This window comes from Choloepus didactylus, chromosome 10, assembly GCF_015220235.1.
Source record: "Choloepus didactylus isolate mChoDid1 chromosome 10, mChoDid1.pri, whole genome shotgun sequence".
NCBI classification, from domain to species: Eukaryota; Metazoa; Chordata; class Mammalia; order Pilosa; family Megalonychidae; genus Choloepus; species Choloepus didactylus.
The window spans coordinates 103,738,372-103,753,168 of NC_051316.1; the positions used below are offsets into that span (position 1 = coordinate 103,738,372).

Here is a 14,797-nt window from a genome sequence, read left to right on the forward strand (position 1 = left end):
TTACGTGAGCTCACGCCTACACACGCATAGGGGGGAAAACCACTCTCAAATACTCACAGAGAAGCACGCAGATACAAACGGACCCACACGGGCACCCCTCCAAACACATACACAGGCAAAAATACTCTCAGATACACACAGCCACACAAGCACCCCCATAACCCAGAAACAGAAGTCGCCACACACACACAGCTACAGACACGCTTAAGCACACCACAATTCGGGGTTTGCGCGCACAGACACAGCTCCTTTGGGTGCACAAACACGAAGACCCTCCGCCCCTAATCCCCGGTACTATGAGATTCCCCAATGTCTCAGCCCCAGCCCACCCAGGCCGCCCCTCCCTCTGAGGCGGCTTGGGTTCTCTGCTCTTCATTCTCCTTCTCCTCCGCCTAAAGATGTACAAAACACTCCTCAGAATAAGCCCTGGCTCTCGGCTCCTCCCTCCCCGCCTCCCGGCAGCCGCTCCCCCATTCATTTCTGCCCGTCGCGGGTAAGTCCCTCCCTCCTCGTAGCCCAGCCTCCGCTGCTCCCCGCCTGGAGACCGCGGCGCACTTGGACTTCTCTCTCCATTCGCCAGCCGCCTCGCTCCGGGTCCCCACGGCTGCGAACTGATCTGGCGCGGGGGGAGGAGGAAAGCTCAGGCGAGCGAACCAGCGAGAGAGGGAGAGAGCGAGCGAACGAGCGAGCAAGAGCGAGAGAGCCGGGAGGCAGAGGGACTAGTGACCGCCTTCCGGCGCCGGGATTCATGCCTGTCCTCGGGGCCAGCGAAGGGGACTTTACGGCTGAGTATGAGCCAGGCTGCTAGGAGCCAGGTACCCCCACGCCTGCAGTCCCCGCGCCGTCCCCGGTATGCGAGCTGGACGCAGGGCTCTCCCAAGTTCCCACCGAGCCGAATAAAAAGCGTCCCCCCGCAGCTCTCCGCCAAAGACGGACATTGACTCCAGGTAAGGCGGCCCCGGGCGCAGCGCCCGTCAGCTCCGCTGCCCTTGGAGCCAACCCCGGGCCGCATTCGGGGCTCCCCCGCCCGCTCCTCCCTTCCCCCTCCCAGCACCCTGGTCCTCTGGTCCCCCGGCCGCCCGCCGCTTCCAAGCCCTCTCGGGTTCCAGGGAGGGGGTCTTTGTACCCTCGGGCGCAGGGGGTTGAAATGCGGGTTTTAGTAAGTGGCGTGTGTGCCCCCGCGAGCTCACGACGTGTGTACCATGGTGGGAACTTGATGTGCTGCTAGTGTGTTGGCGTGTGCGGCGTCGTTTGCGTTTGGTGCGTATGTGTATGTGTGTGCGTTCGTGTAAAGGAAGGGGTGAAGAGAGAGGTCCTATAACCTACTTATGGCGCGATGTCTGTGTGCATGTTTGTACGTATGTGTTTGTATGTGTGCGCTTGTGTGTCTTTTTAATTAGGTCTCACCAGCGTACACGGAACCGGGTCCTTGCTATAGGATCACGTAGCTACCGGGAAACCGGCTGTGGACTTCCTCTTGGTGTTCTGGGCTTGGGGCAGATTGTGGGCCTAGGGATGGCATCTTATTTAACCTAATGTTTGTACCCTTGAAGGAAAATTCCTCCAAGGGATGGAGTCCTGTTACACTTGGACCCACCGTTTAATATAGAAGAGAAATGGCCAAACCCTGAAGCAAATGAGTCACTGTCACTTTAAATCCCACACTGGGCAGACTCGGGATTTTGATGGGAATTTGGAGACACTGGGTAGTGGGGGACAGGAAAAGGGGGAAGTCAGGGTGAGTTCCTTGTCTGGGGCTTCACAAGTCTGGGAAAGAGATCTGCCCCTGCCTTTCCGTTTGTAATCATAACTGCATTACAGCACCTTCTGTTTCTGGTGCTTTTTGGGGAGGATCTGAGCAAGTTTGCAGGGCTGTTCATCGGGGGAAAGGAGAAAGAGTCCTGGGGGACTTGCTCATCCGTCAGAATTACACAGGGTCTGGATGAAATTTCATTTGGGGGCAGCACTGGGTAATGAGGAAGGAGATGGATGGGGCACTTTAGGAAGGCAGATTTTTCCTTCCTCTCCCCAAATCACAAGGTTTGAGAAGCCCCCAGGGACTCCTTTTCTAATCTGTGCCCCCCATGGCTTCACTGGTGTTAGGATACTGGGAGAAAGCAGGTAAAGAGGTGGAGTGTGTGTGCATGCCTGTGTGTGCGTGTGTATGCAGGTGCACACATCTGTTTCAGTACTGAGGGAGACCTGTAATTTGGGAAAGGATTGTGGATGGAGAACCCATGGCAGATTACGGGGGTAATTAACTTAAACTGCTATCGAATTGCATCTCCCATCTCTTGCTTGGTTCCCAATTACTACCAAGGGCACATGGGGCCATGGAAAGAATCTCATAGTAAGGAGGATACTTTGGGTCAAGGCCCCCTTTCCTCTTTGCTCCACCATCTAGGAGGCTCTATAGTTAAGTCCCTTGCCCATCCTGATTAAGACCTGTCTTGGGCTTGGACTCTGGGGCCAGCCATTGATTTGATTCCCGGCTGCCTCTTAAAGGCTTGCCCTACTCAGCAAAAATGCTGAGTTTTACTGCTGTTAGCATGGCTTCCAGACTCAGCAGCTGTTACTTTCCTAAGGTAAGAGGCAGCCGTTCTGCTCTAAGGCAGTGAGGCTCTGGGAGGGCAAGGGCTGAGATGCTGGGGTTGGGCCTCTTGTCTGCCTTAGCTAGAAGGGGCCACTGAAAAGGCCCTTGGGGAGAAAAGGAGCAGAAATATACTTGGCTTTTAAAAAAATTGTATAAATATGCACACAAATGTGTGTGTGTGTGTGTGTGTGTGTATGTATACCTTCTGGGGAGAGACAAAATCAAACGTGTTTGCAGGAACCTGCCCCAGCGGGTGGGTGGCTGTGCTACCTGCATAATCTTGTAGACACACCAGTCACTGGCCAGAGGCTGATACACAGCCATAAGGAATCTGCTTTAGGAAGCTCATGTCAGAGCAGAGCTCCCCAGTTCATTTTGGAAGGGGGTGTGAAGGCAGAAGAGGAGGTACCATGTCGGGAGTTGCTCTCATTTTCTCTCTCTCTCTTTTTTTTTTTTTTCGATTCATAGAAAATTGAAGCTGGAAGGAATGTGAATGAGCAGACAGGCAGGACTCAGAGGGGGGATGAAAATGCCACAACCTTCTCTAGAGAGTTGGTGGCATGCCCAAGGATAGCAACTGCATGGCCTGAGAGCCAAGTCAATTTCCTTTCCATTCTGCCACACTACCCGTGTGTTCCACCCCTACCCTCCCATCACATCCCACCCAACACTGTCACTTGTCTTTCTTCATCAAACTTCTCGTTTCAGAGATGAATTTCAAAGCTGCTCCATCTGGAAACATGACCCTAGAGAGAAAGGGTCCAATGCCTCCATCACTAAACACACACACATGCACATACGGGTGCACATACACACACAGAACAGACGTTCTTTCTTCAATGCTTTCAGAGCATTACACACAAACAGGGACCCAATACTGACCACAGCTGGTAGATAGAACCCAGCAAACCATCTGGTCTGTACCCGAACTCTCTACTAGGAAGTGCTTTACTTTCCAGAGATCATAGTGGATATCCCATCCACCAATGCAAATACTTCAGCAAATTTATTTCCTTATATTAATTGGAATCTAACCCCTATATATTTGTTTATATGACAGGCACAGTCACTTACACAAACATACATGCATGCATACTCTCATGCACACACATAGACCCAGAAACCTTTCCTACTTAGTGTATTTTCCAAAAGAGAATTGCAACCTCTGCACCAAATTGTGTGCCTCTCTATTAAGGCATCACCCACAGGAAGACTGGACTTGTTCCCCAAGGAGGGGGAGTTCTAAAGCCCTATGAAAGATAGGCTCTTGAGAAATCACCCTCAGGCCCATGCAAAAGCATGCTCCCAGACTCCTAGATTCCTGTTTCGGGGTGCAGGCAAGCACCGAGAAACAAGGGGTTTTCAGGCCCATCTGCAATATATCTTTTTCCATGCTGGCTTTTCTGGGGCTGGATGGGTACTTTAGCTCCCAGAAGGGGGAGCTGTGACTCCATTTCATTCAAGGAGAAAAAGCTCAGAGATTCCGAATCAGCTGCTGGTCCCCCGTTGAGTTTAGACAGTCCAGCCCAGGCTGCGATGAATATGTTTGAAGCAGTATGGGCGAGGACTGTAAAAACACTCCCTCTTCAGTCCCAGTAAGACATATCCCCCTTTTTAGTGTTGCAAGAGTTCATGTTATTGACCAGGAAGTCCTCTATTTCCCTGAAAAGGTCTTGGCACAAGGAGCCTTCAGTTGAATGAGAAGACGTTTTCTGATTTGCATCCTCTCACTTGCTCTTAGACAAAATCACCAATACTTATCACCTGGACAGGCCACTAAGGTTAGATATAACCCTTCTTCTCTTCCTAATTCCCCTGTGCTGAAATTCAGAGCTTAACCAGTTGTCCACTGAACTTCTGGCAACCACCTTAAAGACAAGATGGGAGTCATGTGTAAAGGACAGGTCTCCAAATGTCAATCTCCAAATAATATCTCCCTGTTGTCCCCCGCAATGTTTTCCATTCCAACCCTTCTGCAAGGAATAGATAACTTTCTTTTTTCCAACCACTATCTTCAGTCTCTAGTTTTAAAAGCCTACACGTATTTCAACATCCAGCTCGAATGACCCAAGAAGTTTTCCCAAGAGCTTACTTTGGAATTAATGCCTTTCTCCTCTATTCTGCCATATAATTTTGTCTGAGACTCTGTTTTCACTGTTGTCTCTGTTTTCCCTGTTTTACAGCTCCTTGGTATATGTGCATTTTGCCTTTTACAGTATGGTCTTCTTGGGATCATCTTTTTATCCCCAGGGACCAATAAATAGTAGTTGCTCTGTAAGTGTTTGCTGAATTGCATTTCAAGTCCAGTCTCAACTGCTGCACTCTCTCGCCACCCTCTCACTCTTTCTCTCCTTCTGTGTGTGTGTGTGTGTGTGTGTGTGTGTGTGTGTCTGTGTGTCAATTTCTAATTCCCTTATATTCACTCAAAGCAATGTGGTCATGGCTTCAAAATTATACCACCTATACCAACAAAATAGGAATATGATGGTGATATAGACAGTTAAAACTGCATCCTACTTGGATGTGAGCATTGCCCTATTGTGTTCCAGGGTCTTTACTTGTGCTGTCTTATTTAATATTCCTTCACACCCAGTGAGGAAATACGATCCCTTTTTTACAAAAGGAGGAAGTGGAGCTCATCCTGACTAGGTCCTTTGCACAAGGTCAGATCTAGGTCCTCTTTGCTTCAGCATCTCTGTTCTTTCCACTGTACCTCTATGGATTAATGGTAACCATTGTGGATGGCCAACAGATTTGGCTTGTTTAATGAAGGCTGGTAAGAGCTGAATATCATTAACTCTTTAAAGTTGATGTTATCATGGAGTCAGGGAGTCCCAGAAAAAAAGTACCCCAGAGTTTAAAGGTTTCTCAGTAATCAAATCTTTCTTATTCAAGAACCAATAGTTCTTTTTTCTGTGTCCAAAATATGTGGCTACTCAGTCTCAGCTTTAGCACTTTTAGTAACAGTGAGTTTATTACCACAGAATACAGCCCAGTTTACATTTGGAGAGCTCTGCCATTTATCCATAAGTCTTTAAAGTCATACAACATATGTGTAATTCCTTTTGCAATGATAATTCCTTCAGATATTGTGGCAGCATAATCATATTGCCACATGCATTCTCTTTCAGACTAGATGGTAGTGCTTCCACAGTTCTGTCTCCTGTGACGTTGGTTTGGAGGATTCTTACCAGGCTGGACATTGTTCTATGGCTTGTTCCACTTCTAAGGTTTAGAGCCTCAAGTTGGGAAGAGTCACTTGAAATTGAGTGAGAATGAAAAGGGGCATTCATTTATTTATTCATTTAACAAATATTCCTTGGTTTCCTACTGTGTACCAGGGATTGCTCTACACTAGCACTGTCAAATATTATTTTCTTTGATGATAAAAATATTCTCTGTGCTGTCCAATATGGTAGCTACTAAACACATGTGACTATTGAGCACTTGAAATATGGCTAGTGTGACTAAGGAACTGAGTTTTAAATCTTATTTAATTTTTACTAATTTTTATTTTAATTTAAATAGCTATATGAGGCTCATGACTACTGTGTTGGACACTGCAGACACAGACATTAAAAAAGTAGTATGAGTATGGTCCTGTTTTCATGGAGGTCCTACTCTAGTGGGGAGAGATAGATAATATATGAGTAAACAAATAGATAAGAAAAATTATTTCACATTGTGGTAAATATTTTACATAGTGGTAAATAATCCAAATGTGGATGGGACAAGTTTCAGGAAAATCCTTCTTTGAAAGGGAGATACTGGAAGTCAGATTTAAATGAGAAGGAACCAGCCGTATAATTATGTGGGGGAAGAGCATTCAAGGCAGAGAGGAGAACAAAATGAAGTCATTAAACATGAAGTCTTAGCAAGGGTAAGGGACAGGCTAAACGCCAAGGTGGCTGAAGCTTTTGAAAGGGAGGACAAGTGGCATGAGATGAAAAAAATGTAGGCAGAAAAGTAGGCGGGGGCCAGATCATACAAGGTTTTATATATGATGAGGAACTGAAAAATCTTGACATCTCCTCCTTGATTATTTCCCTGGTTGAGGAGCAGGCAGAGTCCGAGGACTGAGGAAAGTTTGGGAATTGACGGATGTTTATCAAGAAATCTTGACACATTTTCACCATGTACATTCTTTTTTATTTTATTTTTTTCTTTTTGAAGGCTTTTTAATTGAAATAATAACCTGCATTTCTTGGGCAAGGACTCTCTTACCTGAACACTCCAGCATAATATAAAGTGATGAGAGCAAAATGTTGCTGGAAAAAAACAATAGGCACAGTCTCTACCACTAATTCATCAGGGCCCCCATGTGCCCATCCTGTTCTTTTCTTTCTCAGGCCAAGCATTTAGTCAATAAACATGACTTTGGTGTGCTAACTATTCGTTAGGCTTAGGATACAGGGCATCTTTGCCCTCTGGGCACATACAGTCCAGCAAGAAAATACTGAACATCTCAAAAATTATAACACAATATTATTGTATATTAAATGTGTTAAGATATAAACAAAGGTAGCACACAGAAGGGAGAGATCATCTTTTCTTAGGGGTGTCAGGAAGGTTTCAAGAGCTGATACCTGGGATGAGATTTTTAAGATAAGTTGACATTTGTGAAATGGACAGGGCCCAGAAGGCCATCCATGGAGGCATTCACCATGACCATTCTTAATCATTTCAGTGGTTTCTTCTGAATCTTAATTTCTAGCCCTTCTCTGAATGCTGCACCCTGGAAATTCATCTAAAGGGAGGGGGAGAAACAGGAGAAGAGGAAATGGAAAATGAATACCTGTGGAGAAAGCAATTGCAACGAAGTCTGATGTAAAAGGACGAGAGCTGAAGTCAGTTGAATCAGCAGATATTAATTGTGTATGTTGCCTGTGAAAGGCCTTGAGTGAAGTGACTTAGTGGGTATGGTGATGAATCCTGCTAGGTGCTGGCAGTGTAATAGAAGAGCTGTGCAAATCCATGAATAATTATCATTCAGTGTAGAATGATAATTGCCATTTCAGAACTTCTATGAGAGTTTGGGGAAGGGAGAGATTGGAGGGTGACACAGTAGTGGTGATGGTGGTGGTGATGCTGAGGATGATGATGATGGTGGTGGTGTTGGTGGTAGTGGTGGTGGTGGTGATGATGACATTGATGAGATGGTGGTGAGGACAGTGACTATAAGCTTTTGGAGGACAGAGGCTGTCTTTTCAATGACCATCTTCACTAATTCCTAATTTGATATGGTAAGAGCAAAGGGACTCAGGACACCTGATTCTAATCCTGCCTCTAACTTTAATATCTGGAAGGAGGACCAAGCTGTGTCTTGCCTTACTGTAAGGACATTGTCCACTATATGAAAATGCTACATGACAAAGTTCTTGTAAAAGCAGAGAGACACGACACATGGTGGCCATGCTTCATCATAAGCTTTAGATGTCTTTTCAAAATGAGCATATCTAAAAGAAGTCATACCTCAGGGCACAGATTGTGACTCAAGACAGGGGACTGAGTGAGATAGATGGTGACCCTGCACCACTATTGTAACGTGGTGACCCTGCACCACTGTTGTAACACATAATATCAGAGTGATTACGTGTTCAAAACCCACTGTCCTCCTAGAACACGGCAGCCTAAAAAGACTGCCTGGAAATCCACAGACGGTCCTTGCTACTGAGGGGGCAAAGAAGATAATTAAGAAGATAATGAGGCTGAAGAAAAGTTGAAATTAATTTTTTTTTCATATGAAGGTAAAGGGGATCCTTGTCTCCCAAGGAAACTATTTTTTGGAGATTGCAGGTGGCCTTAAGGAGAATAGACTGAATAAGACGGGGTGTGAGAAAGTTCAAATTGGTAAATTACCAGGCCTGCATGCTATCCATTGGAGTAGACACAGAGGAATAGAGAACAAAGAGGCAAAGAGCCTGGTGAGGACACAAAATATATCTTTCTGAATAAATCCTGTTCTCCGTTTGTAGGGGGTTTTCTCCCAGGGTGCAGAGCTGTATACAAGGATGTCAGGGCCATGCTAGGAACAGCTAGGAGACTGTGCCCCCCAAGCATGGGGTGATAGATTCCTTAGGCAATTAACAAAGGCAAGATGCAATCATTTTTGTGTAAACTGCAAAGGTTGGAGCAGCAGGGCTCCAAGTAAATGGCCCATCTGAACAGCTAGAACCCTTTGTAAGGGTTAGCCCAATACTGGCCTGGAGGAGTTTCTGAGGTATAATTTATCTAGCTTTTCAAAAGTCCTGCAAATGAGCCAGTGGCAACGTGTATGAGAAATAATGGATCCTGGGGGTGGTGTGGAATAGCCGTGCTACAGATTGCAAACTGGTTCAGATGGAAGATGGGCAGGCACCCAGGATGTGATTGCTTCTTAGAGGGCCCACACTGATGAAAGCTATGGTTAAATGTCAGACCTCAAGTCTCCATTCTAAGAATCTGCAAAAGCAGACGAAACTCTGGTGGGTTTTGGAATTCCTGAAATCTCCGGAAGCCCCAGGATAAACCTGGAAGAGCATTCTGAGAACTGCTTCGGGGACATACATCTTAAGTAAGTTTGTTTCAGTTTACGTGGTAATGGGTAAGCTAAATTTCTCTGGAATTTGATGAGTTCTGAGTTTATTGATACTTGATAGGGGAAGGAACTACAAGAAGCATTGACTGGTACTATAAAAACATCTGCACAAAGCACTGGGGCCACTGAAAAAGAAAATCAATGCTTTGGTCTGTTTAAGAGTTTACGGGGAAGACAGAAAAACAGATTACTCTGCAGGGGTTGTTTTTGCTTCAGAGACACATTTTGGGGACACGACTCTTTTACTTGAAGTGGTCCTCATCAAAAGCCATTGCCGGAGATGGCCGAGGCAAAGGAGGGCAGGCAGGGGCCGTAAAGAATTTTATTCTGAAGGCTTATCAGCAGTGCAGCATCATTCAGTGTCCAGAGAAGCCTTACAACTGATTCCTGAAAATATTACCAGACCAGCCTCTCCTCTTATTCCTGAAAGTGGGAGTTCTACATTTAGGGACAATGTAGGATAGAATTTGAGTTGATTCTGAAAAGAGCTTCAACCCTAACATTTAAAGATGGTTGAAATGTCAGAAAACCATTAGAAAACCATTCTCAGTGGAAAAGTGTATTGCCAAGCATTTCACATATTCTTTCTTCTATAATCAGTGCTAGGTGTAGATTATCTTGTTGAAAAGTCCAAACAAGCTCCTGCATAAATAGTATTATTCCCATTCTAGAGATGAGGAAACTGAGGCTTGCAGCAGGGATGCCTCTTGTCCAAGACCACGGACTGAGTCAAAGGAGGGGTGAGGATTTGAATCTATCTCTGTTTGACATGAAAGTGTAGAGGTTAAAAGCTTGGGCATTAGAATTTAGATGCCAGCTCTGCCATGTACTAGTTATCTGACCTTGGGCAGATTACCTAATGTTCCCGGGCCAGTTTCCTCACCTGTAAAATGAAAATAGATAGTAATGGCAACTCTTCATAGAGTCATCATGAGGAATTAATGAGTTTATATGATAGGTGCTTTGAACAATGCCTGGCAGATCATCAGCGCTGAGTGACTGTTAAATCTATTGTTACCTTTCGTTATGACCGCACCATAGTGCATTAAGTTAAGTAGTGCCTGTGGTATTCCCAGGTATGTTCTTAAACTGGAAATACCCTGCAGCAAAGAGATTATTGTCAGGTTCATGGCACTATCTTGCAAATGAGCCCACTCAGTGATGCTAATTCTCCTTCCCCCGATATGTCAACATCATTGCATCAATTAGGGAAGGAAGAATTTGAGAAAGTAGTACAAGGCACTAAAAAATGCAGAATGTCCATGGCAGATATTTTATTCCTGATAATACCCAGAGCCAGAACCCAAACATAACACAGGATCGTTGCTATCAGAGCTGAAAGCCATCTTCAACATCATCTGGTTCAACTTTCTTTCCCCCTTTTTTTTTTTTTTAAACATATACACTCTTTCTGCTCTAAAGTCAAATAAACAGTAACTGGGTTGGACTAGAGCTTCAGCTTCCTGCAGCCCAGCTCACTGTATGTCTTGATTTGTTTTTTTAATTAATGAGACCAGGGTATTCATCAGGTGCATATGGGAGACTGGCTGATTGACAGCACGCTGGATGCTCTTGTCTGAACCAATTTATTATCCCCCTCCCTCATCATTATTTATTTTTTATTCATTTATTTATTACTGTAAAGCCAATTCTACATCTCCAAAATTATATACAATAGAGTTAAGTCAGATACAATTATTTATTTAAAGCAAGAAAACACTCCCCTTCTCCTCTCCACCATCTCTCCTTCCCCTGGTAACCTCTAATCTGCTTTCTATCTCTGTAAATTTGCTATTTCTAGTCATCTCTTATAAGTGATATCATACAATTTTTGTCCTTATGTGTTTTGCTTATTTCATTGAGCGTAAGGTTTTCAAGGTTCTTCCATAATACAGCACCTATCATAACTTCATTTTTTTCTTACGGCTGAATAATAGTCCGTTCTGTGTACATACTGCATTTTGTATATCCACTTTGTTGTTGCACATGTGGTTTGTTTCCAGATTTGGGCTATTGTTAATGACGATGCCATAAACATTGGTGTACTAGTACAAGTTTGGGACCCTGTTTTCACTCTCTTTGGCTCTATACCTAGAAGTGGGATTGCTGGGTCAAATGGTAATTCTATTAAGTTTTTGAGGGGCCTCCATATTCCTTTCAGTAGTGGCTGCAACATTTTACATTCACACCAACAATGCATTAGAGTTCCAATTTCTCCGCATCCTTTCAAACACTTATTTTCCACCTTTAAAATAACCATCCTTGTGGATGTGAAATGGTATCTCATTGTGGTTTTAAGTTAACACTTCTCTAATGGCTAATGATGTTGAGCATCTTTTAATGTGTTTATGGGCCATTTGTATGTATTCTTTGGACAATTGTCCATTTAAGTCTTTTGTCCATTTTTAAAAATCAGGTTGTCTGTCTTTTTTGGTGTTGTGTTGTGAAAGTTCTTTATATATTCTGGGTATTAAACCCTTATCTAATATATGGTTTGAAACTATTTTCTGCCATTCTGTAGTTTGTGTTTTCACTTTCTTGATAATTTTTTTTTGATGCACAAAAGTTTTTATGTTTTAAAATCAAATTTATCTACTGTTTCTTCATTATTTTATTAAGTGCTTGCATGCCTTAATATGTTTTATCCCATTTAAACTTTTGAAATTGGAATTTTGAAATTGGAATTTTCTACACATTTTGCAAATGAGGACATTGTGACTCAGAGGTGAAAGGATTTGCCCAGAGATATACAATAAGTGACAGCACCAGGCCTCAAACTCATGTCACTGGACACAAAACGTAATGTTCTTTCATCAGATTGCCTTCCCTCGCTCCACTCCTCAAGACACTGTCCAGTCTTTAGTAGCTCAGTTGCCTCCCAGAGTAAAAGGTTGGTTGCTGCTTCGTCTCTGCTGTCTTGGGCCAGATGAGTTTTTGCAAATTTTCAACCACTCTGCCACCCTCATGGATGGGAGCAGTGTTGTACGTGCCTAAATGAGAAGGCATCCATTTTATATGTTCCAGGAGATGGCATAACTGTTGCCATTGGAGGGAGGCTTCTTAAATCTCCTTAACAAACTGTATTTTGTTTTTTCTTCTTTATTTGTCAGCATCATGAATATTTTCCACTCTTCCAGGTATTTCTGGCTGTCAACTACATAGCCTCTTGAAACAGTAATATATCTTCTCAGTGTCTCAGCAGGAAACCTTAGTTTAGCATGTTTATTTGCACCCTTAAATTGTGGAAGTTCAAATGCTATCAAGACCAGCAGTCATAGAGTAAACTACTTTCTAACTCTAGGGCAGAACCAAGAGCAATGATCTCACTTTCCTCATGGATAGAGTCACCAAAGTCACCCCGGATAATAGTAACTTCTTAAAAGCAGTTCAGAAAATAGCAGAGTGGAGGTGGCATGAAGTGTGACAGCCAGATGTTGCATGAGAAAAGATGTATCTGTATCTGTCTCTCTACATATATCTTTATTTGTATCCATATGTCATCTCCGTCTCTCTCTCAATCTCTCTTTCTATACACAAACACACATACTTGTGCATATAAAGAAAGTAGTATTAAACATGGTTGAGATCAGGTAGGAATGAGGAGAGCAATAGATAGAGGGGAAAATGTCCAGGGGAAGTTTCTTCTTCCTTATTAATGGAACATGAGCCCAAATATGGTCATAAGATCTTCTACCATTAGAAAATGATCTGGAAGTGGGAATTCCAGGTAAAAATAGAATGGAGAACACATGCAGCCAATAAATCTGTAAAAAATTTCAACTACACTATGAATCAAATAAATGAAAATAGCAATATGATGCCATATAGCATCATCAAAATGGCTTATTCACTCACTGATTAATTTATTTTTAAATGCCTGCGTCCAGTCTTGACAAGAACGCGGGGACTAGGATATTCTCATGTAGTGTTGGTGGAAATACATATTGAGTATAGCCTTTTAGAAAATGCAGGTTTCATTCTTCAGTTTAAAAAGTCAGCAAGCATTGTTTATTTAGCACCTATTCTGTGCCCAGCACTGTTCTAAGAGCCGTGAATTACAGCAGTGAACAAAGCCAATTAAGTCTCTGCCATCTTGCAGCTGAAATTTGAATTGAGGGAGCAGATAATAATCGAGTAAACATATATTGTGTCAGATGATGATAAATAGAATTAATAGAGAAGAATAACACCTGGGTAGAGAGGTAAGGAGTGTGGGGTGGATGGTATGGTGCAAGAGGGCTTGTTATTTTATACAGGTGGACAAGGGAGCCCTCAAAGAGGTGCTGATGTTTGAGCAGAAATCTATAGGAAGTCAAGGAGAGACTGAATATCTTAAGGTAATTCCAGGTGGAGGCAGCAAGAATAAAGGCTCTCAGGTGGGATTCTTTTGGTGCATTTGAGGAACAGTAAGGAGAATAGTGTAGTTGGGGTGAATTGAGCAAGAATAAGTGGAGAGAAGAGGAGGTACATTGGAGAGGCAGCTGAAGTTTGAGCTCCTTCTCTAATTCTATCATCTCTGTCTCCATCATCTGTATTTTTAGAAAAAGGTACAACTGGTTTCACTCAGTAATTCCACTTTTAAGAAACTCCCCATGATGAGATATAAATGAATTAGTTGTAGGCAAGCTTGTGAAGAAGGAGATTTATCAGAGTGTTTGGAAGAAAAGAAAAAAGAGAAGCAATCTGCATGTCATTGATCTAGGAACAGAACTCTTAGATAAATTGGGTTACAGTGTACAATGGAATACTCTGCAGCCATTAAGAATGATGTTAGAGGAGCATATTTTGCACGTAGAATGTGAAATGAAGATAGACGCATTGTCTGTAAAACAGGGCTAACCAGTGTACCTGCCTGATAGGTTTGCTGTGAGAGTTAAACGATGTCACATACATAAAACACTTAGAAGTATGCATTTATTATGACATTCATCAAAAGGGACATATTGTTTTGGTGAAGTGTGAAGTTAAATAAAAAATGCAAAGTACAAAGTATTATGCCTATCATGGTCATTTTATAAGATGCACCCTTGTATTTAAGTGTGATTATATTTGGGTGATGGGATTATAAGTGAATTTCATTCCCACTTCCTTGTATTTCCTAATATTTCTTTAATGAATGTGTTTTTTACATGGTAGGATGTGGGTAATCGGTGAGCCATTCTTGATAGGAAAAAGTTCTAAAGAAGAGAAACATGGAGAGTTTAATGGAGAGTTTTCTAAATTTCTGAGTTCACTGGCCCTAAATCAACTCTAAATTGACTGAGATTTTTTCTTTTTTAACTTGACCTTGGCCTAAGCAATAATACCCATAAAAACCAAAGATTTAATATGTGACTTTTACTTTCTATAACACATTAATGTAGCTATAACAGCCTTAAATGAAAAGCTGTACCACCTTTGAGTCACCCGGAATTATCTCATGTTCTAGTAGTAATTTGGAAAGCACAGATTTAGTGGCTGCTTCCTTGGTGTCAGAAGACCTTAGAGTTCTGACTCGATCTTCATTTTTAATTTTGTCTAAATTACATTTTGTCTCTGGACCTTAGTTTTTTCATTGTAGAATGAGGCTTGACATTCAAAAGGGGCTCTGAGAAGCCAGCTGAGACATACTGTGGGCTTAGGAGGGG

General features: G+C 43.0%; 1 protein-coding gene across 2 annotated transcripts in view; it reads left to right on the top strand.

Annotated features, from left to right (window-relative positions):
- The first annotated feature begins 525 nt into the window (after positions 1-525).
- Positions 526-14,797, top strand: part of BRINP1 (BMP/retinoic acid inducible neural specific 1) — a 200,200-nt gene continuing 185,928 nt past the window's right edge. Inside the window, exon 1 of one of the 2 annotated variants that reach the window (XM_037798467.1) lies at positions 526-947. The gene's annotated coding sequence lies outside the window, so the exon portion shown is untranslated. The remainder of the gene's footprint in view (positions 948-14,797) is intronic. The other variant, XM_037798468.1, reaches the window with a different exon arrangement.